Source organism: Mauremys mutica, chromosome 7 (assembly GCF_020497125.1).
Source record: "Mauremys mutica isolate MM-2020 ecotype Southern chromosome 7, ASM2049712v1, whole genome shotgun sequence".
In the NCBI taxonomy this organism is placed as follows: domain Eukaryota; kingdom Metazoa; phylum Chordata; order Testudines; family Geoemydidae; genus Mauremys; species Mauremys mutica.
In genome coordinates this window covers 121,760,966-121,785,953 of record NC_059078.1, presented here as the reverse complement: position 1 = coordinate 121,785,953, position 24,988 = coordinate 121,760,966, and the positions used below count along the sequence as shown (strand labels likewise).

The 24,988-nt window shown below is 45.2% G+C and overlaps 1 protein-coding gene across 1 annotated transcript in view; it reads right to left on the bottom strand.

Annotated features, from left to right (window-relative positions):
- The window catches only part of SORCS1 (sortilin related VPS10 domain containing receptor 1), a 430,514-nt gene that overhangs the window by 279,334 nt on the left and 126,192 nt on the right, over nt 1-24,988 (bottom strand). The gene's annotated exons all lie outside the window — the stretch shown is intronic.

Sequence of the window (24,988 nt, the reverse complement as noted above, 5' to 3'; positions counted from 1 at the left end):
TAGGAGAGGATTGCAAACCAAACAAACATTTCCTTGGGCTATGCACAGGGACCAAGATTTAGCCTTGCATCACTGCTCTGTGGGGTAAATATTGTTATAACCACATCACAGACATACAAGCTGAGCCATAGGGAAGTTAAGACCAGAATTTTTTTAAATGGGTGCCCAGAGTTAGGAATCTAAAGCTGAATTTAGACATCTAAATACGTCATTGGATTCTCAAACTCCTATAAGACTGTCAATATTACTTGTGTGTATGTATTTGCTGGTCTTAGTTACTTTTGTGAGCCTTTCACACAGCAAGAGCGGAAAGAAAAGACGCTTAACAATATGTAAACATGATTGTAAAGGCGCAAAAAACTGGTGGAGGACTTTGGGGCAACGGCCAGGCCTGAGACGATGTTTAGCTAAAGCTGCTCAGGAAATGGGCTTTGCTCCTGCGAAACATTTTGATTAAACATGAATAAAAGGTTTTGTTTTCATCAACATTTTTTCTTCACAAGTTTTTGTGTTTTTGTCAATCCCCTCACCCTGCCCCCAAAACAAAGCAAAACCCCCACTGATTTGGGTGGGGAGGGGTCTGGATTAAGAGTAGCGGGTTTCAGTTGCTGAAAACTGAAAAGGTCAGACTTTGGCTTGGTCTATGCTACCAACTTATGGCAATATCACGACATCGCTCAGGGGTGTGGAAAATCCACACCTGAGAAACGAAGTTATGCTGACCTAACCCCCACTGTTGACAGTATTGACGGGAGAGCTTGTCCTGTTGAAAAGGCTAGCGCCTCTCAGAGAGGTGAAGTACCCATGCTGACGGGAGAAGCACTCCTGTTGGCGTAGGTAGCCTCTTCATTAAGCGCTACAGCGGCACAGCTGCAAGTGTAGACAATCACTTAATGAAAAGTGTTCACCCACAGGTGATATGGTGTTTTTGTCTTTTTTATCTTTGTCCTGCGTGAATCCATTTCGAGTGACTTTCTAGTTTCACCCATTTAGTTAATATTGGGGCATTTAGTGCATTGAAGAAATACGCCACATGTAGGACCCATGGATCTAGAAAGTTGTGTTGCAGGCGGTGTTGATCATTGTTACAGTGGAGACATGTGTGCCAGGTTTTGCGTTTGTTGATCTGGCAGCGTCCGGTGCCTCTGAGTTGATGTCCTGGTCCATGTGGCGCTTGCTTCTGATGATGAGCTTGGAGAGACAGCGGGGAGGGTTGTTTGAAGGCTAGAAGAAGGGGTTCAGGAATGATTTCTTTCAGAATCAAGTCTCCATTGAGTATGGGTTGTAGTTGTTTGATGTTACCCTCCATGGGTTCCAGTGTGGAGTGGCAGGTGAGAACTAGGGGTGTATGGTTGGAGGGCATTTTATTTCTATAGTGAAGCAAGTTTTCTTGGGGTATTTGGGGTGGCCTGTTCCATGATACAATCTGTTTGTCTAGTGGAGTGTCCTTGTTTGGTGAAGGCTGTTTTGAGTGTGTAAAGGTGTATATCTTGGACTTTCTCTTCAGAGCATATTCTGTGGTATCTGTGTGCCTATCTGTAGATAACTGATTTCTTGGTGTGTTTGGGGTGGTTACTGGATCTATGAAGGTAAGTGATCAGTGGGTTTCTTGTACATAGTTGTCTGTAGGGTTCCATTGTAGAAGCTGATCGTGGTGTCCAGGAAACTGATGCTAGTGTGGGAGCGTTCTAGAGAGAGTCTGATGGATGGATGATGGCTGTTGAAGTTGTGGTGGAAATCTATGAGGGAGGTTAAGTCATCTGTTCAGAGGATCAAAATATCATCAATGTATCTCAGGTATTTCACTGGCTTCATGGTGCATTTATCCAGAAATTCTTCTTTAAGATGGCCCATGGAGAGGATGGCATATTGGAAAGCCATCCCAGGCTGTTCCCATCGTTTGGACAAAGTATTTGTCATTGAATGTAAAATTGTTATGGGTGAGGATGAAATGGATGAGTTTGGCAATGGGTTTGGGGTGGATATCTGAGGGCCATCCATTGTCATGTAAATATTTGTGGCAGGCAGCTATGCCGTCATTTTGAGGGATGTACTGTATAGGAAAGTGACATACATGGTGGCAAGGATGGTGTTTTAAGGTTGAGAAGTTTGTGGAGGAAGTCAGTTATGTCCTGGGGGAAGCTGGCCCTCAGTGTGGCAAATGATTGAGGATGGTTTCTATGAGTCCCAATATTCCTTCAGTAGGAGTGCTGTGGGCCACAGCACACCTTTCAAGATCACAGCACGTGGTGTACCTCACCCAGTGCACTAAATGCCCTAACAACAACTATGTGGGTGAAACCAGACCATCACCACACTCTCAAATGAACAGGAAAATGATCAAAGACAAAAACACTATTGCCTGTGGGTGAACACTTTTCACAAAGCAATCACTCTATATCTAACCTATCAGTCCTCATTCTCAAAGGAAACCTACATAACACTTTAAAAAGACGAGCCTGGGAGCTTAAATTCATATCTTTGCTAAATATGACATCAGGAAGTTTCTGCTTTGCTGTAACCTTTGTTCCCTCCAAAACAAAATTTCAGCAACACTGACAACATTTCACAAAGTATTTCGGTTTCAACAGAACTGCATTTGCTGATGGCAAACTATTGTGTCAAAATTTTTCAAACCTGTTCTAAGAATTGCTCTGCATTCTACCGCACACCATACAACATAAACACTAACCCAGGAACCTATCCTTGCAACAAAGCCCGATGCCAGCTCTGTCCACATATCCATTCAAGTGACACCATCATAGGACCTAATCATATCAGACACGCCATCAGGGGCTCGTACACCTGCACATCTACAAACGTGATATATGCCATCATGTGCCAGCAATGCCCCTCTGCCATGTACATTGGCCAAACCGGACAGTCTCTACGCAAAAGAATAAATGGACACAAATCTGACATCAGGAATCATAACATTCAAAAACCAGTGGGAGAACACTTCAACCTCTCTAACCACTCAGTGTCAGACTTGAAGGTGGCAATTTTGCAACAAAAAAACTTCAAAAACAGACTCCAAAGAGAAACTGCTGAACTTGAATTAATATGCAAACTAGATACTATTAACTGTGGCCTAAACAAAGACTGGGAATGGTTGGGTCATTACACCAATTGAATCTATTTCCCTATGTTAAGTTCTCCTCACACCTTCTATGGGCCATCTTAATTATCACTTCAAAAAGTTTTTTTTTTCCCTCCTGCTAACGATAGCTCATCTCAATTGATTAGACTCTTCCTGTTGGTAGGCATACTTCCACCTTTTCATGTTCTCTGTATGTATAAATATCTCCTGTCTGTGTGTTCCATTCTATGCATCCGAAGAAGTGAGCTGCAGCTCACGAAAGCTCATGCTAAAATAAATTTGTTAGTCTTTAAGGTGCCACAAGTACTCCTGTTCTTTTTGCGGATACAGACTAACACGGCTGCTACTCTGAAACCTGTCATATAAATAGAAGGCATTTTTGTTATTTCATTACTTGGTGATGTCTATCTAGGTTCTTAGTCTATGCCCATCACTGTGGTATCTGGTCACGTTATAACAGTCAATCACATCTTATTCTAGAATCATATAGACAACCCTCTCCCATCATAGTAGATGAGAGATTAAAGGACTTATCCAAGGTCACAGTGAGTCTGTAGCAGAGCCAAGAAGTGAGGTGAGCGTTCCAAATTCCCAGTCCAGAGCCTTGACCACAAAACTACTTTTTCTGCCATCTCTCTGTGTAGGGATTCTGACTTCAACACACTTCTGCACAGGATGCTGCACATATAACTTATACGTTAGGTTTCATCAGAGAACTTCTCCATAATAGTCTTGCTTTTCCATTCATTTTTCCTCAAGCAGCAGCAATACGGTTACTCCAAACCAAGACACGCAGGCAACGTGAACAAGTCACGGCTGGACAGCAAAATTGCTTATTTATGCCAAATTCCCATATGCACTTTTTGTTAAACTGTTATTTCACTAACCTGTGCAAGACCATCTTTTTTTTAAAAGTCTTATTTCTCCTTTTCATTTCATTATTTCTCCTTTCTCCTGTTTTCATTTCTTTGTTATTCAGACTGCAAAAGGTTAGTTTGTGTTTAATATCGTGCTGGGGTTTGTTGTTGTAGTGGTTGGTCTTTTGCTTTGTTTTCCCAGGCTGTCGCCAGATAGCTTAGAGGAACTAATGATCAAAGACATGCATATTACGTTGTTCTAAATGTCAGAATATAGGCTGTAATGGAAAGCTGTAATGAAATGAAACAGGATGTCTCACATGTGTTTGGTTTTTTTCCCTTTCCTGCTCCCCACATTTACCAATCAACACAAACTAACAAGGGCAAGAAGAAAAGAACAGCCAAAATAGTGGTGTGTGCAACATACACACACAGGAGCTGAAAATCTGGTTTTATGCCTGTGAGCTCTTTTAAAAACTGAGATAAAAAGAGAAACGTTCTTTTCAGGGATATAAACTCTGCTATTATAGCCAAAGATACAGCTTTGCTTTCATGCTCCTGAAGTAAGGTGGTTTCGAAATGGGTCCCTCACCTTTCCCTGTTTAAGGGAAGTGGCACAGGATGGGATGGCCCTTTGGAAGAGGGGGGCTTCGCTCCACCCATGACTAATTAGCTGCACACCAGCTGATGTTTTTGAGGCCCAAACACAGGTGATGGCCTGCAGCTCATCTGGTCCTCAAATGACAGGACAGCAAGCAACTCAGTTAGAGAACTTCCATTTTGGTTGAAAAGCCACCGTGCCTCACAACCCAAAGTGTTTTCATGAACAACATTTCAACCAACTCTACGTTTTTCAAACTTGCGAGCCTACAGTGAATTGCCAACACTTTCTAAAGAACCTAGTTGAGTGGGACACCTTGGATTTTGGGTCCTCAACCAGACATACACCTTAAAAGGGCCTGATTTTCAGAGGCTGAGCACTCAGCACTTTCTGAAAATCAGGCCTTTAAATTGTCCCCAGTTTGAGAGCACAAAATCACTAATAACTTTGGAAAATCTTGGCCTAAATCTACTCACCCAAATAACAGTGGCTGGCAGTGGTGGCTAATGACTTTTTTGAGAGGTGACGGACCTAGCACGAAGTCTCATAAATTCCGTATATGCCCAACTCCTTGCAGACTTGGCCTGGGGAGGCGGGTGTGGGGAGGGACTCTACTTTGCCCTGCCAGGGCCCCAGCTTCCCCTTGCACCTTGTGACTGCAGGGATCCAGCATCACTGGCCCTGCAGCAGTGCAAGCTTCCCTGTGCAGCTCTGCCGTCATGGCCTCCCTCACCAGTCAGGAGTGTAGGAAGCATCCCTGTGCCAGAAATGTTCAGCCATGGGCAGGAGTGAAAGTAAGTTAAAGGACTTACCGGTACGCCAAAGTCCTGAGCAGGGGCGTGGCCTCAACCAGAAGAAGCGGGGCCTTTAAATCAAGATGTAAAGGTCCTGGAGCGCCAGCTGCGGCTTTAAATCACCCCCGGAGCTACCAGCTGCAGAGGCGGCTGGGAGCCCCGGGGCTCAGGGGCTATTTAAAGGGCCAAAGGCTCTGGCCGCCGCTACCGCAGCGGAGCTCCAGGCCCTTTAAATCGCCAATGGGCTCCAGCAGCCGGGCGCAGATGGCGATTTAAAGGGCCCAGGGTAGCGGCGGCAGGGCTCCTGTGAGGATTTAAAGGGCCAGGGCTCCCCGCAGCAGCAGGAGCCCCCGGCCCTTTAAAGCACTGCCCGAGGCCCACTGCTGGAGCCCCGCTACCCCAGACGAGCCCCATGCCCTTTAAAGTGCCGCCCGAGCCCTCCTGCCAGAGCCCAAGGGTAGTGGCAGCCGGGCTCCAGTGGTGATTTAAAGGGCCCGGGGCTCCCCACAGCGGCTGGAGCCCCGGGCCCTTTAAATCACTGCCGCCGCTACCCCAGGGCTCCAGCAGCGGGGCTCAGGAGGCAATTTAAAGGGCCCTGGGGTCTGGCCACTGCAGGGAACCCCAGGCCCTTTAAATCGCCAGCCTGGGGAAGCTAGTCCAGTCCGGCATGCCGGACCGGACCGGACCAGCTCACTTTCCCCTCTGGCCGCCGGGCGGCCTATCCCGCGGCCGGGGGCTTGTCCTTCTCCTTGCAGTCTTGGCCAGGGGTCTCAGTTCCACTGGGCCAGGAAGACTGCAGGCTCCCCCACGCCTTGAATTCTGGTGTCTTTGGCCCCTGGGATGTGCAGGGAGCCCCTTCCAGTCCCACTCTGTCAGTGCTGAGAAGGAGCCCCCTCCAGGCCCACTGTCAGAACCGGCCATAGCTATTGCAACACTGCCGCAGCCTCACCAAGCCATGTCTACCACGGCAACGCCGTCATATAGTGACTCCTGGGCATGGGAGATTGCCATGGTAACAAGACAGCATCCCAAGGCACTATGACCTGTACTGGGATTTGAGCCTCATCCGCAGCAGTACACTTTCTGGCTCTGCATTGTACTATGGAGATGGGAGAGAGAGGTAGTAACATGACAGATTTAAAATTTGTGTGGGCTTGTGTTGCTTATTGAATAGGTACCCACTTAACTGTATCTCTATTTTACTCACCTAAGCAGTGCCTCACAGTCTACACGGATATTTATACATGTGGTAGCTGGGTATGCAGTGTCTGTACTGTAAACCTACTCTATATCACCACCACTAAGGACCCACTGTGCAAAAAAGCCCCTGCATCCTCACACTTAACCTTATTTCGAAAAAAAAGTTCCCTCCGGCTGGAGACATTTGATCATCTATATTCTCACAAATCCCTCAGTTACTGACTGCAAATGTCTTCCACTTATACAGCACAACAGGGTTTCATAGCAACTTTTATAGCTCTGTGGTGGGAAGGTTTCTTCAAACAGAAGAAACCAATCAAACAAAGTCTGTTTTAACTTCCAGGGGATTGGTTGTTACAAGCTATTGTAACTAGACTGACCTAAAACTGTGAGTCAGGAAGAAGCACCCTACAGGATCCAAATGCTGACTCCAAAAGGCACAACAGGCCCCCTATTTGGGGAGGTATAAACAGAAACTTTTCCTTAAACTTCTTAGGACGGAAGAATCCCATGCACTGCTACAGACTAGGGACCGAATGGCTGGGCAGCAGTTCTGCAGAAAAGGACCTAGGGGTTACGGTGGACGAAAAGCTGAATATGAGTCAACAGTGTGCCCTTGTTGCCAAGAAGGCTAATGGCATTTTGGGTTGTATAAGTAGGGGCATTTCCAGCAGATCAAGGGATGTGATCATTCCCCTCTACTCAGCACTGGTGAGGCCTCATTTGGAGTACTGTGTCCAGTTTTGGGCCCCACACTACAAGAAGGATGTGGATAAATTGGAGAGAGTCCAGCGGAGGGCAACAAAAATGATTAGGGGGCTGGAGCACATGACTTATGAGGAGAGGCTGAGGGAACTGGGATTGTTTAGTCTACAGAAGAGAAGAATGAGGGGGGATTTGATAGCTGCTTTCAACTACCTGAAAGGGGGTTCCAAAGAGGATGGATCTAGACTGTTCTCAGTGGTAGAAGATGACAGAACAAGGAGTAATGGTCTCAAGTTGCAGAGGGGGAGGTTTAGGTTGGATATTAGGAAAAACTTTTTCACTAGTAGGGTGGTGAAGAACTGGAATGGGTTACCTAGGGAGGTGGTGGAATCTCCGTCCTTAGAGGTTTTTAAGGTCAGGCTTGACAAAGCCCTGGCTGGGATGACTTAGTTGGGTTTGGTCCTGCTTTGAGCAGGGGGTTGGACTAGATGACCTCCTGAGGTCCCTTCCAACCCTGAGATTCTATGATTCTATGATTCTATACGCTAATACAGGGGTCAGCAACCTTTCAGAAGTGATAACGAGGTGAAGCTCACCATAACAACTCTTAGGAACCAATCCATGCAACAAACCTCGATGCCAACTCTGCCCACATATCTACACCAGCGACACCATCACAGGATCTAACCAGATCAGCTACAACATCACTGGTTCATTCACCTGCATGTCCACCAATGTTATATCCGCCATCATGTGTCAGCAATGCCCCTCTGCTATGTACATCGGCCAAACTGGACAGTCCCCACATAAAAGGATTAACGGACACAAGTCAGATATTAGGAATGGCAATACACAAAAACCCGTAGGAGAACACTTCAACCTCCCTGGCCACACAATAGCAGATGTAAAGGTAGCCATCTTACAGCAAAAAAACTTCAGGACCAGACTTCAAAGAGAAACTGCTGAGCTTCAGTTCATTTGCAAATTTGACACCATCAGCTCAGGATTAAACAAAGACTGTTAATGGCTAGCCAACTACAAAAGCAGTTTCTCCTCCCTTGGTGTTCACACCTCAACTGCTAGAAGAGGGCCTCATTCTCCCTGATTGAACTAACCTCATTATCTCCAGACTGATTCTTGCCTGCATATTTATAACTGCCTCTGGACATTTCCATTACATGCGTCTGACGAAAAAAGCTTATGCTCCAATACATCTGTTAGTCTTTAAGGTGCCACAGGACTCTTTAATTCAACCAAGAATTTCATATTCTGCTCATCAATAGCAAAAAAAGACATAACCCAAAGAACTCAGCATTTGGGAAAAATAATTGGTGCAAACCTTGTCCAACACAATATTCTTATTTAATATTTTTAGAACAGTCAGAAAGTCAGGATCAGGAACCCACGGTGGTAGATGCTGTACAAACACCTAAAAAGACCACAGTGCCTGCTTTAAAGATCCTTCCATCTGATTTTTTTCCCCACATTTATAACTGCTCAGCAGGCCTTCTATCCCTTAACAGACAAACATCACCCACCAGGAGAAGAGAGAGAAAGAACAGCAGTCAATGCAGCGCTTTAACCACAAGAGCATCCTTCTTCTCTTTGGGTATGTCTACACTTCAAGCTGGGTATGTAATTCTCAGATCAAAGACACTTAGTCCTGGTCTACACTGGGGGGGGGGGCGGGATCGATCTAAGTTACGCAACTTCAGCTATGTGAATAATGTAGCTGAAGTCGACGTCCTTAGATCTACTCACCATGGTGTCTTCACTACAGTGAGTCAACTGCTGCCACTACCCTGTTGACTCTGCCTGCACCTCTCACGGCGCTGGAGTACAGGAGTCGATGGGAGAGGGCTCGGGGGTTGATTTATCGTGTCTAAACTAGACGCGATGAATCGATCCCCACTGGATCAATTGCTTGCCGCCGATCCGGCGGGTAGTGTAGACATACCCTTATTTGCACTTGTTGTGATAGAGCTTGTATACTGAAAATAGAATGTAGCCACTGCAAGCGGTGGGAGGAGCTAGCTACTGGAGTATATTCCCAGCATCTCAGAAAGGTATGTATTTGGAGTGGCTAGCTCCTCCCACTGCAGCTCCCCTGCTGTTTTTAGCATGCTAGCTTGATTGTAGATAGAGCACATAATATCTCCTCAAGATGGGAATTACATACCCAACTCAAAGTGTACACATACCCAAAGAGAAGGAGGATGGCCATGTAGTTAAAGCACTGGACTGACTCGGAAAAACTGAGTTTAATTCTTGGTTCTGCTACAGCCTTCTTTGGGTGAGTCTCTTCATCTCTCTAATCCTGAGTTCCATATAACAATACTTCTATTAATGGATGTATGTACAATGCTTAGCACAAAGGGACCCCAAGCTTGGGTGGGGCTTCTATGTACAGCTGAGTGGGAAAAATTTCACAGGACAAGAAAGCTGTTTGAGATTCCACATATTTTTCCTTTCCGTTCTGCAGCAGGACAAATCAGAGAGCTTTTCAAGTTTTTAAATGGGAAATAAACAAAAACAAACAAACAGAGAAGCTGACACTAGAATAGCCAATAACTGAGTTGCTCAGGCCCTCACTTAAGATGTAGGAGACCCAGTTTCAAGTCCCTGGTTTGAATTAGGCAGAACAGAGATTTGAATTTAGGTCATCCACATTCCCCACTGAGTGTCCGAACCACCAGATTATTTATGTCATGCTCTCTCTCTCTGGTTCTGACCAGACATTCCATCTTGGACCTGGAAAACCTTGACTAAACTTTTGGTGAATTTGGTACATGCCAGCAAAAAGTTTCAGTTTCGATGAATCAGCATTTTCCAACAAAAAAACAGTTTTGTTGAAAAACTCCCAACCAACACTAGTTCTGTGTGCTACCATACTACAAATAATTAAGATCATCGTGAGTATGAGGAAAGAAGTTAAAAGGAAGGAGCCAGAAAATTAGTTGCCATGAGGGCCAGAAGCAGAGACCCTTGGATTCCCAAAGTAAAGGTACAATAGCTTTCGTTTCACTGGCAGAACATCACATCTGGGGATGATGGAGACACAAATTGTAGATGCCTGTCTGTCTTCTTGAAGCATATTAACGCAATAGAATGCACTGAAGAATGTAGCAGGCTGCTTTTCAAAGACAAAGTCTCAATGGGTAGAATCTATCACAAACACTCTATGATTTTCTTGATGCTTAATGTCTGTTAGCATCAGAGTTAAATGTATGCATCAAGAGGAGAATATACCCTTCTGTTTATTCATTTCATTGTATATCAACATGGGACTTCGGGGGATTATTTCCAAATTAAAATCAGAGCAGGCTGAACCCAGAAAGCATTTTGAACAAAATTTCGGTGTCAATCAACAACTTTAACTTAACGTACAATTACTGGGGGTGCTTTAGTGTGGATACACAGCAAGGGTGAAAGGTTCAATTAGAGAAAAACACCAGGCTGATATGTCCCCTAACTGCTCTGTAATGCAACTGGAGCCTTGGCAGCAATTCAGTGATCTTTGTGCTTTGCTGGGGAGTGACCATTTTATACGCTGAGTAGAAAATTTTGAAGTGAAATTGGAAGGTCTGCATTCTCATGTGAAAATACACCTACGGGGAGCAATTCAAGCACCGTATTATGAGCAAACCAGACTGGCCCTCTAGCCACCAGCAGCTAAAAGAAAACAGCACACAAATCTCCAAAGAAAATGGTATAAAGAGACATTTTGAAAATGTACATGCTGTTTGTGAGCATCATACTTTGCAGGGTGTATTAGTAGTTGTGCCTCGCAGTGAGACCCAGAGTATTTATTGAAGGGGTTAGTAACACCCATAAACTCCAAACACACAGCATCTCCCCTGCCGGCAATCAAACCCCCAACCATGAGTGCCAGACATAAATCACCCGATCCTTTCTGCAGAAGAAAATATCGCAAAGCCAGTTGCATGGATAAAGGTTGAAGCGAAAGACCTTCCTTGGGAAAGGGACAAGCAGTGAAAAATCACCCTGGATTAATGTGAGATATATAATGCCTCACAGACTGCTTATTCTGAAACTTACTACAGAACATAAAAGTGAAAAATTAGCATGCAATGAATAATTTATTTAGCGCTTTACTGTTGTTTAAACAAATCGCTTTCATGAAAGCGATGTGTACTCAAGCAATACATCACTGTTTAGCACTCTGTCACAAGGCAAAGATACCACTTGACAGAATTACTGAATAGCATTGCATGGCCATGAGGCAAGTACAACCAAGATAAGGGTGATGTCCTTGAGTAATAGACTTTGCTGAGGGGGGGGAATATGGGGGAAGGGAATTGCATTCTTGAAGTGAGACTTTCATACTGGGACAGCCGGAGAGAGTGGTACTTATGAATGTAAGTGCCTTTCATACGCATAGCCCAAAAGAACGGTAAAAACAGTAACTGATCAAGCTTAAGAACAGCTCTGTGAGGTAGGTATTATTATATATACGGTAGAGAAGGGGCACAGAGAGTATGGGACTTTGTTGTGCACACAGAGCCAGGAATGAAAATCAGGATTCTGACTGATTCATGAGTGTTAACCCCTAGATCTCATGCTTCCTCCTCCTCCTCTCACACAGAGGCAGATGAACTGCAGAAGGTTCAGGTCTGTTGGTGATTGAAAGTCAGAATTCACCCTCTTTAGCAATAAAGGGACCAGGTCAAAATCCATCTTCCCACAGTGCAATTCTATTGCATATCCCGCCTTGATTGCATGAGTGACTTCAGTGGAAGTGCCGCGCATGAAACCGGCAGCAAGGGAGTCGTGGTGCAGGTAAGAGGACAGAATTTTGCCCGCACTCCTCAACAGTCTGTTTTCCCCAGCAAGCTAAAGAACTCTAAGGCATGTCCCAGTATGCATGAAAAAGTATAATATTATTCCTCACAATGGTGTTCCACTATGTAGGGATAAACGTGGTCTTCTGACTAAAAATAGGTCCCTGTAACAATCCCCATTTACTACACTAACACTCAACAATATAATGTACCGCATTATAGATAAATGAATATATTGGACCAGGCCCACCAATAGTGTAACTCCATTAACATCAATGGAGTTAAATCAAGTATGAACTTGGCTCAGTCATACGATCAGGAAAGTTTTTTGTGAGCTGTATGGATGCCAGAACTACTTTGTCTATTATTGCCCCTACAGTAGTTGAGAGACAATGAGCCAAGCTGAGCCTTCGTGTACTCAGGTGCAAAAGCATTTAAGTCAATGGCGTTCTACCAGGGTTGAATCTGGCTCCATATTCTTATTCTGTCTCATAAGGCATGACCTAGTATAGCACATGAATAATAATAGGACTGGAATTTAGGTCATTCGTTTTTCCATAAACACCCATGACTAAAGGAGCCAATCAGCCTCCCTTGCTGATCTCCGCAAGGTTGTAAGAGGAACTGGAGTAACTTTCCGCTTTTCTGCTTTTTCTACATGCACTGTTTCTGCCTGCTTTAAACAAAAAACAAACAAGTGCTAAGTCAACTAAGTCCAGCTAATTGAGTGCAAATAAATTACAACCCAGAACTTCTACCAGTTTCACCCCATCTCAACAGTAGCTGCACCACCCACAATCCATTAGATCTCCTAGATCTTGCAGAGATTTGCCTGAATATATAATGAAGTTCTTCAGTTACTCGCATTCACTCAATCGGCAACAAAATACGCCAGCTGCAGCTGTTATTACAAGCTACAAGGCATCTCGAGACCAATTGTAATGCAAAGGTCATATTTTCCAAGCTGTTTATAGATTGTAACCCTAAGGTTGTAATGTCACATGTAGTCAATAATTCAAGGTGGGAAATTGCAACTGTTAATAACTCATCAATTCTTCATTCTTCCTCCTTAACTTATCCCCCAAGTGTTGTCATTTAATGTTTTTCTTTGAACCTTGGATGCAAAGGTTTTATTTGTTTATGGAAAAAGATTTAGGATGGTAATCCCTTAACAAGTATCCAGGAATAACCACCAATATAAAGTGCACATTTCAGACTTGGGATATAATTCCTGTTAAAGGTCTGTTCTCACTGGGCCCACATATTACACAGAATGTGTTGATGCTGTCAATACAAAAACTATTTCATTTCAGGGAAGAGAGGCGGGCTCGGATGAAAATCCCTAGCAGTTGCTAAAAACGCATCTGATTGTTAAAGGAAGAGGGAAATAATCTCATTGTCATTAGGACAAAAGTGAGATTCCCCCCTCCTTTAGAAAAAAGTTAATATCTCAGTCAAACACAAATTATTTTACTAAAGCTCTTGTCACCAGGTAGCCGAAAATCAGTTCCACTTGTTCACAGCAAGTTTGTACAGGTCCAAGGGATCTTACAGTAACGAGCACTGAAGTACAAGGGTCAGTTGGGTTACAACAATGCATTACAGTAATTCCTACAAAAGCTGTCCCTTTCATTTGAAAATATACTTAGATTGCGTCTATAGAGTTCACTTTTGGAGTCCATGAATCTCCAAGGCTTATTTCAGACTTGTACCAAAATCAATAGATTTTTCTTTTTTTTTTTTCCGGACTGGCAGCCTCCCTGAAATAAAACAAGAAACATCCAAAGCCAAAGAGCAGTTGAAAATTCATGGAGACGTTTCTTAGGGTATATGTCTCAACCTACACACTGCATGATAGGACAGCATTGGAATTTTCCTTTAACGCTTCACCCTGCCTGTGCTTTGCCTGCTTTGGAGCACGGGATTTAAAAGAATGAGCAGAAAAGACTCAAGGATTCTGGCTCTTTGACATTAAACTCTGTCCACCCTTCTTGGGGGTAGGTAAATGCCACCCAACAGGTAGAAAAGCATCCAGCTACCATTGCCAAGCCTCGGTACAAATCCTGTAATGGAAGGAATCATTCCAGCCCTGGAGTGGAAGTGTTTTAGTAGCTTCCATAAATGTCAGCCTTTGAGACGCACTGTAGGCCTTGGCTTTAAAGTTACTGAAAGTAACGATGTGGCAATGCGGACAGAACCCTTAAAACCAAAACAACTCTCAGCTATTTTACTGCCTCGGGGGGGAATGTCCATGTTTAATGCACCTAGTCATCCCTGGCAGGGCCCAGATATAAAATAGGAGGTGAGATAGGGTGTAGAGAAATTACATTATCCTCAGGGAACACGGGATTAACCCCCTCTCCCCCGTTCTTCTACTGATGCTGAAGGGAAAGACAATAAAGGTTCCGCTTGGGAAGCACTGAGAATGCCTAATAGTGCCCCACACCCAGGAACATAAGCTAGGGCCAAATCCAAAGCTGAGTAGCTTTCATCTTCCCCAACAGCTGCTGTTACTCATCAGATGGGGAAATCGAGGCACGGAGAAGTCAAGTGACTTGCCCAAGGTCACCCAGTCGGCCAGTATAAAAGCCAGGGACAGAACCCAGGTCTCCTGAGACACAGCTCTTTCCACTAGCCACTTGCAGAGGGGCTGGATGTAATCAATCCTGTAGTCAAAACAGGAGGTGGCAAGAGATTAATACAGTAATAAAAACAATGGGCAGCGCTAAGAAGGGAAAAAGCCAGGATTTGCAATAACCGAGCTGGTTCTAAATGGAAGCGCTATATGGTGAATAGGGGTTGAACATAACCCCCCCTACTCTTGTTTTATTTATTTCCTTTTATAAATAGTCCACACCTGTAACCACTCCGTGTGGATCATCCCTTAAAATTAAAGGGCAGGATGGTGACAAGAACTGCACGTCAATTACATCTTCTGTTTCCCCGAGTGCACTTTTCACCACCAAACCGCCTGACTCAAAGGGATCTACATGTCAAAGTGTGTTATAATGAAAGGCACAATGATTCCTATCTTCTCAGCCCGCTAAGATGTGTGAATAAGATCCCATTATCTGAAGGATAACAGATCAAGGCTGTCTTCTGTCTATGCCTTCGAGGTTTCGGCTGAAAGCACAGCATAGAGGCTATCATCCCATCTGGTTGGAGATCTTACCATGCAAATGAAATCAGCTTTTGTCCTCTGGCTTCTGCTTTAAGGTCACATGAGGTGTGTTGCTGGGGGCATGTTTTGGGAGCCTTTTCTATCAGGAGGGCCAAGCTCCTATTGCCTGCCATGTCCCCTCCCACAGCTGGGAGAGCAGAAGAAAGAGACATGCTCCTGAAGATTCCTGGAAAGCATCAGTTGTGATATAGGGACCTCCCTGGTGTAAAGAGGTCAACACCCTCATTTTACAGTTACAACATCTTCAGCTAACTCTAGGGACAGATCATCAGCCTCAGCCAAAATACATCAAATCAGCAGGTGGGGTGCAAAGGGGAATGGACGCTCTCCTTTGCACTGCTCTGATCCTGGAGCTCCATGTGCCGTGTTAGAGGGGGCTGCAATGGCCACAGGAGGCTAAAAACACTGGAAGGGTTGGCATCCTGTCCATGCCCCCTTTCTCTAACCACACCCACTCTCCCATGCTGTGTTGGCAGCAGGTTGGTTGTATTTCATTAGCAGTAAAGGATGTGGCTGGCAGAGTTGTCGGAAAGGTCTTGATCAAGGATGCTGATGCTCCAGTGTTACATGCTGAGTTTCCACCCGCTTAAATCCCAGAGCCCCTGGTGCTACTCCAAACTATGTCCCTGTATAGCAGAACAGAACCTTCCTGAATTATTTGTAAAGGAGACTTGCAGTCTTGTCACCAGTTCAGTGCCCCGTGTACTACAATCATTTGATTTATACTTATGGTCAGCCATTTGTCAAGTTGCAGGTAGGGAACGGAGCTTTATATTCCATTCCCTTTGACTTATGTTTTACTTTTGACATGTGCGCCTCCAGGGAAACACATAGCATACATCCGTCCCCCCTCGCATACCTGTTCAGCACCTGTTGCAGGAGAGAATGGTGTTATTTCTGTTTTCATGGCTTCAGGCTATTGGCAACAAAAAGCCCATAATGTCAATCACCATCATTGTCCTCAGCTTCTTGCAGAATGAAACTCAATTAGAAAAGTACTAAGAGACTACATGCAAATAAAGACATTATATTCCCTAAAGTGATTAGAGTCCGAGGTCCTTTCTGTACTGCTCAAAGGTGTGACTGCAGCGTGTGTAGACATACCTAAGCTGGTTTTGATCTAGACCAGGGATCTCAAACTCAAATCACCACGGGGGCCATGAGGACTAGTACATTGGCCCAAGGGCCGCATCACTGACACTTTGTCGTACAAAGATACAAAAGCCTCCTCCTCTGCCCCCGGCCCCACACCCACTCCACCCCTTCCATGAGGCCCCGCCCTTGCCCCACCTCTTCCCTGCCCCTATTCCAACCCCTTCCCCAAATCCCCACCCTGGCTCCACCTCTTCTCCGCATCCTCCTCTGAGCACGCTGTGTCCCTGGCTCCTCCTCTCTCCCTCCTGGAAAGTCCTAAGCACCACCAAACAGCTATTTGGCATCGGGAAGTGCCAGGAGGTAGGTGGAGGAGCGGGGACACAGCATGCTCGGGAGGGGCGGAGGCGGGGGGTGAGGAGAGCTATGGCGGGCTGCAGGAAATAACTCTGCGGGCCACATGTTTGAAACCCCTGATCTAGACAGTGTGAATATCAGGAGTCATGAAATCATGGCAGCAGGAGCTAGCCTCTTGAGTACAAACCCAGGGTCCCAACTGAGGGCATACTGGGAAATTCTCAGAAGCAGAGGTGTAGTGGAGCCAGAGCTGGGCACTTTTGCAAGGTCAGGCTGTGCAGAAGATGCCATTTTGCTCTTCAAAATGGCGTACTCTGTGTGAGGTCACAAAACGAGTTCCTCTGCACAGCATGATTGTATGCACACCATGCATGCAAGGTCACAACAAAGGGAACACAGTCACACCATTCCGGTGGTACCAGTGCTTACACATTCCCTTTATTGGCAGGAGTGTGGTAAGCAAAACACGAGAAGTAATTCTTTCGCTCTACTCCATACTGATTAGGCCTCAGCTGGAGTATTGTGTCCAATTCTGGGTGCCACATTTCAGGAAAGATGTGGACAAATTGGAGAGAGTCCAGAGAAGAGCAATAAAAATGATTAAAGGTCTAGAAAACGTGATGTATGAGGGAAGATTGAAAAAACTGGGTTTGTTTAGTGTGGAAAAGTGAAGACTAAAAGGGGACATGATAACAGTTTTCAATTACATGACCAGGGAGGAGTATAAAAATATTGCTCAGGCATGCAGGAGTGAAATCAGGAAGGCCAAATCACACTTGGAGTTGCAGCTAGCAAGAGATGTTAAGAGTAACAAGAAGGGTTTCTTCAGGTATGTTAGCAACAAGAAGAAAGTCAAAGAAAGTGTGGGCCCCTTACTGAATGAGGGAGGTAACCTAGTGACAGAGGATGTGGAAAAAGCTAATGTACTCAATGATTTTTTTGCCTCTGTCTTCACAAACAAGGTCAGCTCCCAGACTGCTGCACTGGGCAGTACAGTAGGGGGAGAAGGTGACCAGCCCTCTGTGGAGAAAGAAGTGGTTTGGGACTATTTAGAAAAACTGGACGAGCACAAGTCTATGTGGCCGGATGTGATTGCAGAGCCATTGGCCATTATCTTTGAAAACTCATTGCGAACGGGGGAGGTCCCGGATGACTGGAAAAAGGCTACTGTAGGGCCCATCTTTAAAAAAGGGAAGAAGGAGGATCCGGGGAACTACAGGCCAGTCAGCCTCACCTCAGTCCCTGGAAAAATCATGGAGCAGGTCCTCAAGGAATCAATTCTGAAGCACTTAGAGGAGAGGAAAGTGATCAGGAACAGTCACATGTATTCACCAAGGGCAAGTCATGCCTGACTAACCTAATTGTCTTCTATGAGGAGATAACTGGGTCTGTGGATGAGGGGAAAGCAGTGGATGTGTTATTCCTTGACTTTAGCAAAGCTTTTGATACGCTCTCCCACAGTATTCTTGCCAGCAAGTTAAAGAAGTATGGGCTGGATAATTGGACTATACGGTGGATAGAAAGCTGGCTAGATCGTCGGGCTCAATGGGTAGTGATCAATGGCTCCTTGTCTAGTTGGCAGCCCGTTTCAAGTGGAGTGCCCCAAGGGTCGGTCCTGGGGCCGGTTTTGTTCAATATCTTCATAAATGATCTGGAGGATGGTGTGGACTGCACCCTCAGCAAGTTTGCAGATGACACTAAACTTGGAGGAGTGCTAGATACGCTGGAGGGTAGGGATAGGATACAGAGGGACCTAGACAAATTAGAGGACTGGGCCAAAAGAAACCTGATGAGGTTCAACAAGGACAAGTGCAGAGTCCTGCACTTAGGACAGAAGAATCCCATTCACTGTTACAAACTAGGGAACAAATGGCCAGGAAGCAGTTCTGCAGAAAAAGACGTAGGGGTTATAGTGGACGAGAAGCTGGATATGAGTCAACAGTGTGCCCTTGTTGCCAAGAAGGCTAACGGCATTTTGGGCTGTATAAGTAGGAGCATTGCCAGCAGATCGAGGGATATGATCATTCCCCTCTATTCGACATTGGTGAGGCCTCATATGGAGTACTGTGTCCAGTTTTGGGCCCCATACTACAAGAAGGATGTGGAAAACTTGGAAAGAGACCCGCGGAGGGCAACAAAAGTGAATAGGGGGCTGGAGCACATGACTTATGAGGAGAGGCTGAGGGAACTGGGATTCTTTAGTCTACAGAAGAGAAGAATGAGGGGGGATTTGATAGCTGCTTTCAACTACCTGAAAGGGGGTTCCAAAGAGTATGGATCTAGACTGTTCTCAGTGGTTCCTGATGACAGAACAAGGATTAATGGTCTAAAGTTGCAGTGGGGGAGGTTTAGGTTGAATATTAGGAAAAACTTTTTCACTCAGAGAGCGGTGAAGCAGTGGAATGGGTTACCTAGGGAGGTGGTGGAATCTCCTTCCTTAGAGGTTTTTAAGGTCAGGCTTGACAAAGCCCTGGCTGCGATGATTTAGTTGGGAATTGGTCCTGCTTTGAGCAGGGGGTTGGACTAGATGACCTCCTGAGGTCCCTTCCAACCCTGATATTCTATGATTTTATGATTCTACATAAAAGGTTGTTACAAGGAGGAGGGAGAAAATTTGTTGTTCTTAACCTCTGAGAATAGGACAAGAAGCATGGACTTAAATTGCAGCAGGGGAGGTTTAGGTTGGACATTAGAAAAAAATTCCTAACTGTCAGGGTGATTAAGCACTGGAATAAATTGCCTAGGGAGGTTGTGGAATCTCCATCATTGGAGATTTTTAAGAGCAGGTTAGACAAACACCTGTCAGGAATGGTCTAGCTAATACTTAGTCCTGCTTGAGTGTAGGGGACTAGACTAGATGACCTCTCAAGGTTCCTTCCAGTCTTATGATTCAGGATTGTACTGTTGCTCAGAAGTGGGGATAATTTGGTTTGTGGACCACATTTTCAGATGGTGGAAGTCAGCATAGCATCATGGACCTGAGTGGAGTAAGAACAAGTTACACCAGTTGAGGATCTGGCCCACAGAAGATAGAACCACACTGAGAAATCCTCAGAGGAGGAGATAATTTATACTTTGTGGCCCAGATTTGCATTTGGTGTAAATCAGCATAGCTCCATTGACTTGAATGGAGTAATGGTGATTTATATCAATTGAGATCTAGCTGTGTTTGCTTTTTAATTCCAAATGTAATATAGTTCAGTTGTTATGGGCTTCATGTAAGAACCGGCCTCTGAGGAGTGATTTCAATGAGGAGAGAATGGTGACTTGGCCAACAGAAATTTAGAATTCATTCCATGGAAAAGGCCTGCATGCAAAACACACAGATAAGAATGGGGGCGATGAACATAGGTGTAGTTTGATTTCTATATTTGTTTGGGGTGAGGGGCTGGGGAGGACAGCTCCAGTCAGGCCATGTACGAAGGGCCAAATTCCACATTTGCCAAAGGGTTGCAGTTTGGGGAGGCAATGCCCCTCCTATACCCATAATCTACTCCCTTGGTGATGAATGAGGCGTTTAGGCCGTTGGTGGAGCAGAGGGTTGGGTGGAGGAAGAAGGCTAAGGTAGAAGACAACATCTAAGAAGAATGCGAGGGAGAAATTTTGTAGGGGCTCGAAGGCAAGAATGAGTTGGTATCGGAGGAAGTTCCGCTGTCTTTTGGATTTTCTCCAGTAGCGTTCAACAGTACAGTGATAGAAACAAAAGCAGTGGAGGTTGGGCACTGGAGTGGTGGAGATCTGATGGGAGAGAGGAGCAAAGGAGTCAAGGACAGAGTAAGGAAGGAGCGTGGGAGTCAGCTGTGAAGTTATTTAAATTTCAGGGCATTTTTTTATATAAAATTAATAAATAATAATTAGTGAATATCGCAAAACTCTCAGTCCCTCAGCAGAACCACTAACCCCACATTTTACCTCACATCTGTAACCAGCTTCAGTGTGCAACTTTATGAACATCTTCTATGATCTTTTTAAAGGGATATGGCCAGCTAACATTAGGATCCAAATTTAGAGGGGAGGAAGGAAAGTAAAGTTCAGAAGATAAAGAGAAAGGTTTTCATGGAGTTCTTTTTTAAACTTCAGTGAAAATCCATTTGTTTTTTGTTTATTTCATGTAATGATTCCATCCCTTCCCTGCAGTGATCTCAACACTACAGCTTTGGCCTAGACTACAGGAACCTGAAAGTGACACTTACACCCGGTCTACACTTAAAATGTAGATCAACCTAATGACATCACTCACAGATGTGAAAAATTCACACCTTTGAGCGCTATGGTTACGCCAACCTCACCCTGGGTGTAGACACAACGAGGCCAATAGAAGAATTCTTCTCTTATCCCAGCTGCTGCCACTCAGAGAGGTGGATTAACTACAGTGAGAGAAAAACCCCTTCTGTTGCTGTAGGAAACATCTACACCTATGGTGTGACATTGGCACAGTAACTGTGTGGCTGTAGTGCCCATAGTGTAGACACAGCCTTACTAGAAACAGAAAGTGACACTGACTGGGCGGGGGGATAGCTCAGTGGTTTGAGCATTGGCCTGTTAAACCCATGGTTGTGAGTTCAATCCTTGAGGGGGCCACTTGGGGGCAAAAATCTGTCTGGGGATTAGTCCTGCTTTGACCAGGGGGTTGGACTAGATGATCTTCTGAGGTCCCTTCCAATCCTGACATTCTATGATTAACAAACTTGAATGAAACACAAAGGGTTGCCCCTGTCCACACACACAAATCTCTAGTGAGAGTTAACTGGGGACTGAAACTCAAGCTAGCTAGCAAGGCTGGGGGTTTAAGTGAGGAGAGAACTATGGGGTATATCTTGAGTTAGCACACTAATCCAATGAGTCTACACTACTAATCAATTCAGCAGGTGCAGCTCCAGTAGAGTAAACTTAGTGTAGTAACTCAAGTTAACTGTGGTAGTAAAGACAAACCCCAAAAGTAAACCAATTGACACAGAGAGAGAAATGTGAGCTAGGAAGGGCTTCTCAAAACTTTTCCATCAACACTGGGTTTTTTCCTTTTCACCAAAAACTAGGATTCTGACAATCAATTTTTTTGCAAAAAAAAAAAAATCTGCTTTCCACAGGAAATTCTGATTTTTCATTAAAAAAAAAATGCCCCAATACCAAATTGTTTTTGGTTTTCAGCCAAAAATGGAATTATTTCACTTTGGCTACTCCACTGCAGCAACTCACGGTTTGCCTCGTGTCCTCATTGTCCTCTGTGGGCCAAGCTCCCCAGCCAGACTTCATCTCCCATGATGCACCACCTCCCACCCCGAAGGGAGGCCATGATACACCATGGAGATATAGTTCAACTAGGGAACTGGCACATAGAGCAAAATGGAATTGCAACTCCCATAAGGCATCACAGCAGCATTTCCAAATCAAACTATTCTGGGTTTTGGCCGTAATATTTTGGTTTTCAATTTTTTGCTGAGAAGTGGAAATTTTCTCAGGGTGGTGTGGGGGCAGAGAAAATATTTTCTGAGGTGCTCTTGAATTAGGCATTAATTTATTTCAATTTTATAAACTAGAGTGTTATTAGTAACCAAGGTAAAGAAAGAAAACCTGATTCTATAGAACTTAGATACAGTACAAGTCCTTTGAAATGGAAATAGAATAAACATTGCAAACTGCAAAGAACAATTCTGCTTACAGCAACATCCAACTTATAGTGAAACTGTTCCTTGAAAAATAGCACTTGTTCCACTACATAAAACTTCAGTGTATTGCTTGCTCTTGCAATTTTATTGCCAGCCTTGCAATATTTGGTGTTCTTCTTAAAGCCCCAGCTTCTGGAGTCACGTGATTTCATGAAAAAAATCAACTCATTTTAAAAAAGTTTCTGACCTGCTAGTTGCTGAGAAAAGCAGGAAAACATGACTCCTGAAAGCTCCCAGAAGAAAAACAGACCCAACCTTTATTAAACATTTTTTATGATTTTGAAGCTTCATGATTTGTGAGTATCTGGAATTGGCAAGATTGACTTTCATCTTGGCAGTGCCCCACTCCCTTTAACATTCTTAGTGAAAGCCAATTTCTGTCCGGGAGACTTTACGTGGAACAACCCAAAATAAAATTTAGCTGTGAATGATATCAGCGTGATATTCTTCAGAAGGAATTGCCCTGCATAAACTGCCGTTTATGATTAAAGACCTCTCAGCTGTTACGGCGACTGACATGTTAAACCAATAAATGGTTCCACTGAAAGATTCCTAGCCTTTCTTTTTTGAAACTAGCCTATTTTTTTTGAAGGGCCTCGAATTTTAAACAAATGATTAAAGCAATTTCAGGTAGGAAAAAAAAAGTCATGTATTTACCCCTAAGAAGGAACACAGACCCTTTGCTTTAATTCACTTTTTGTAAGGAAACATATTATTTAGTGTTCGCGCCATGTTAAAATTCCAAGCAGAACTTTGCAAAGGCAAAGAAAATATCACTATGAAATGACCCATAACATTTTGCTGGAGAAGAACTAGATGAAGAGGCAATAACTCTGGCTCCTTGATAGCAATCACCTAAGAAGAGACAAACACATTGGAGTCAAACACAGAGCTGGGGATTTTTTTTCTCTATTCTTTTTCTTTCTTTCTCCCTGTGTGCATAGAAAGTAAAGCAATTGCTCACGTCAAACCGGCAAGTGACAGGGGATTCCATACCTGACAGAGAGAAAGGCACAAATTAAAGAGGATGTTTGTCAGTGGCCACATACGTCGTTAGCTCAACCGATTGCAGCAACGTGTGAAACACCGGATGGCAAGAAAGTTGCATTGGCATTGATCATATTAGCAATAAAACTCAGGGCCTGTCAATCAGTTCAGTCCCAGTGCATCAGGAGGCCTTCTGCATCATTTAAGCCAGGGGCGGGCAAACTTTTTGGCCTGAGGGCCACATCGGATTTCGGAAATTGTATGGAGGGCCGGTTAGGGGAGGCTGTGCCTCCCTAAACAGCCATGTGTGGCATGGCCCAGCCCCACCCCCTATCTGAACCCCCCTGCTTCTCGCCCCCTGACGCCCCCCCCCCAGACTTCTGCCGCATCCAACCCCCCCTATTCCCTGACAGCCCCCCCCCCAGGACTCCTGCCCCATCCACCCCCCCTGCTCCCTGTCCTGACCGCACCTGACTGCCCCCCGCTGACCCATCCAACCCCTCCTCTCATTCCTGACTGCCCCTCCAGGGACCCCTGCCCCATCCAACCACCCCTTCTCCCTATCCCCTGACTGCCCCCAGAACCCCTGCCCCTGACTGCTTCCCACCCCCCCATTCAACCCCTCCTCTCCTTCCTGACTGCCCCCTGGGGACCCCTGCCCACATGCAACCCATTCCCTGCCCTCTGACTGCCCCGACCCCTATCCACAGGTCAGGCCGGGCTCTGCAGCTACGCTGCCCCAGAAGCTAGCAGCCCGCTGCCCAGAGCATTGCGCCAGCAGCACAGTGAGCTGAGGCTGCAGGGGAGGGGGAACAGGGGCCAGGGGCGAGCCTCGCGGGCCAGGAGCTCAGGGGCCGGGCAGGAGGGGCCTGTGGGACATAGTTTGCCCACCTCTGATTTAAGCCCACAGGACAGGACAGATGGATTGGAGGGGGATCTGATCTGGCCCAGGAAGAGGGGAAACTTTGGGTACAGGCCAGTACCTCCATCTCTGGACCTGCAGATACATGTGGAGCTGAGCAAATAGTAATTGGTTTTTGGGTTCAGAGGCTGAATCAACTAATCCCAAAAAAGTCAGATTGGTTCACTTCCAACTGAAACGGATTTTTTTTTCCTCGCCAAAACACCCCCCACCCGCTGCCAAAGCTAAAAGCGAAGACCTCTTGTTCTGAAATGGTCAAAACGAACTGTTTTGACTTCTTTGACCCCCTCCCCATGTTTTCAGTCAAAACTATTCACCGAATTCAACCTGATATAAGTCAACAGTTTCAGTGTCCTGAAATGTGCATGTGTCAGTGAATATTTTATTAGTTCAGCTCCCCTCACTGTCCCCTAAAAAATCAACCAGCTCTACTGACATGGGTCTGGTACTTAGAAAACCTGCGTGGCAGATTCTTGGCCATATTCTGTGAGTTGACTGGTGTGTGGATTCAATCCCTCTACATAACCTGTGCAAAGTCTGGTGAACCGGGGAGCACTGATCCTGCAAACCCCCACACGATGCGGAGCAGGGAGAACAGTGCTGTTGTGCTTCATGACAAGTATGAGCAGCATCTAAGTACAGGGGCACTGGGACAATTTTTACAGTGGGGGTGCTGAAAGGGAGTGCACTAGGTCACATCATCAATCAAATTTGGCCCATCCGC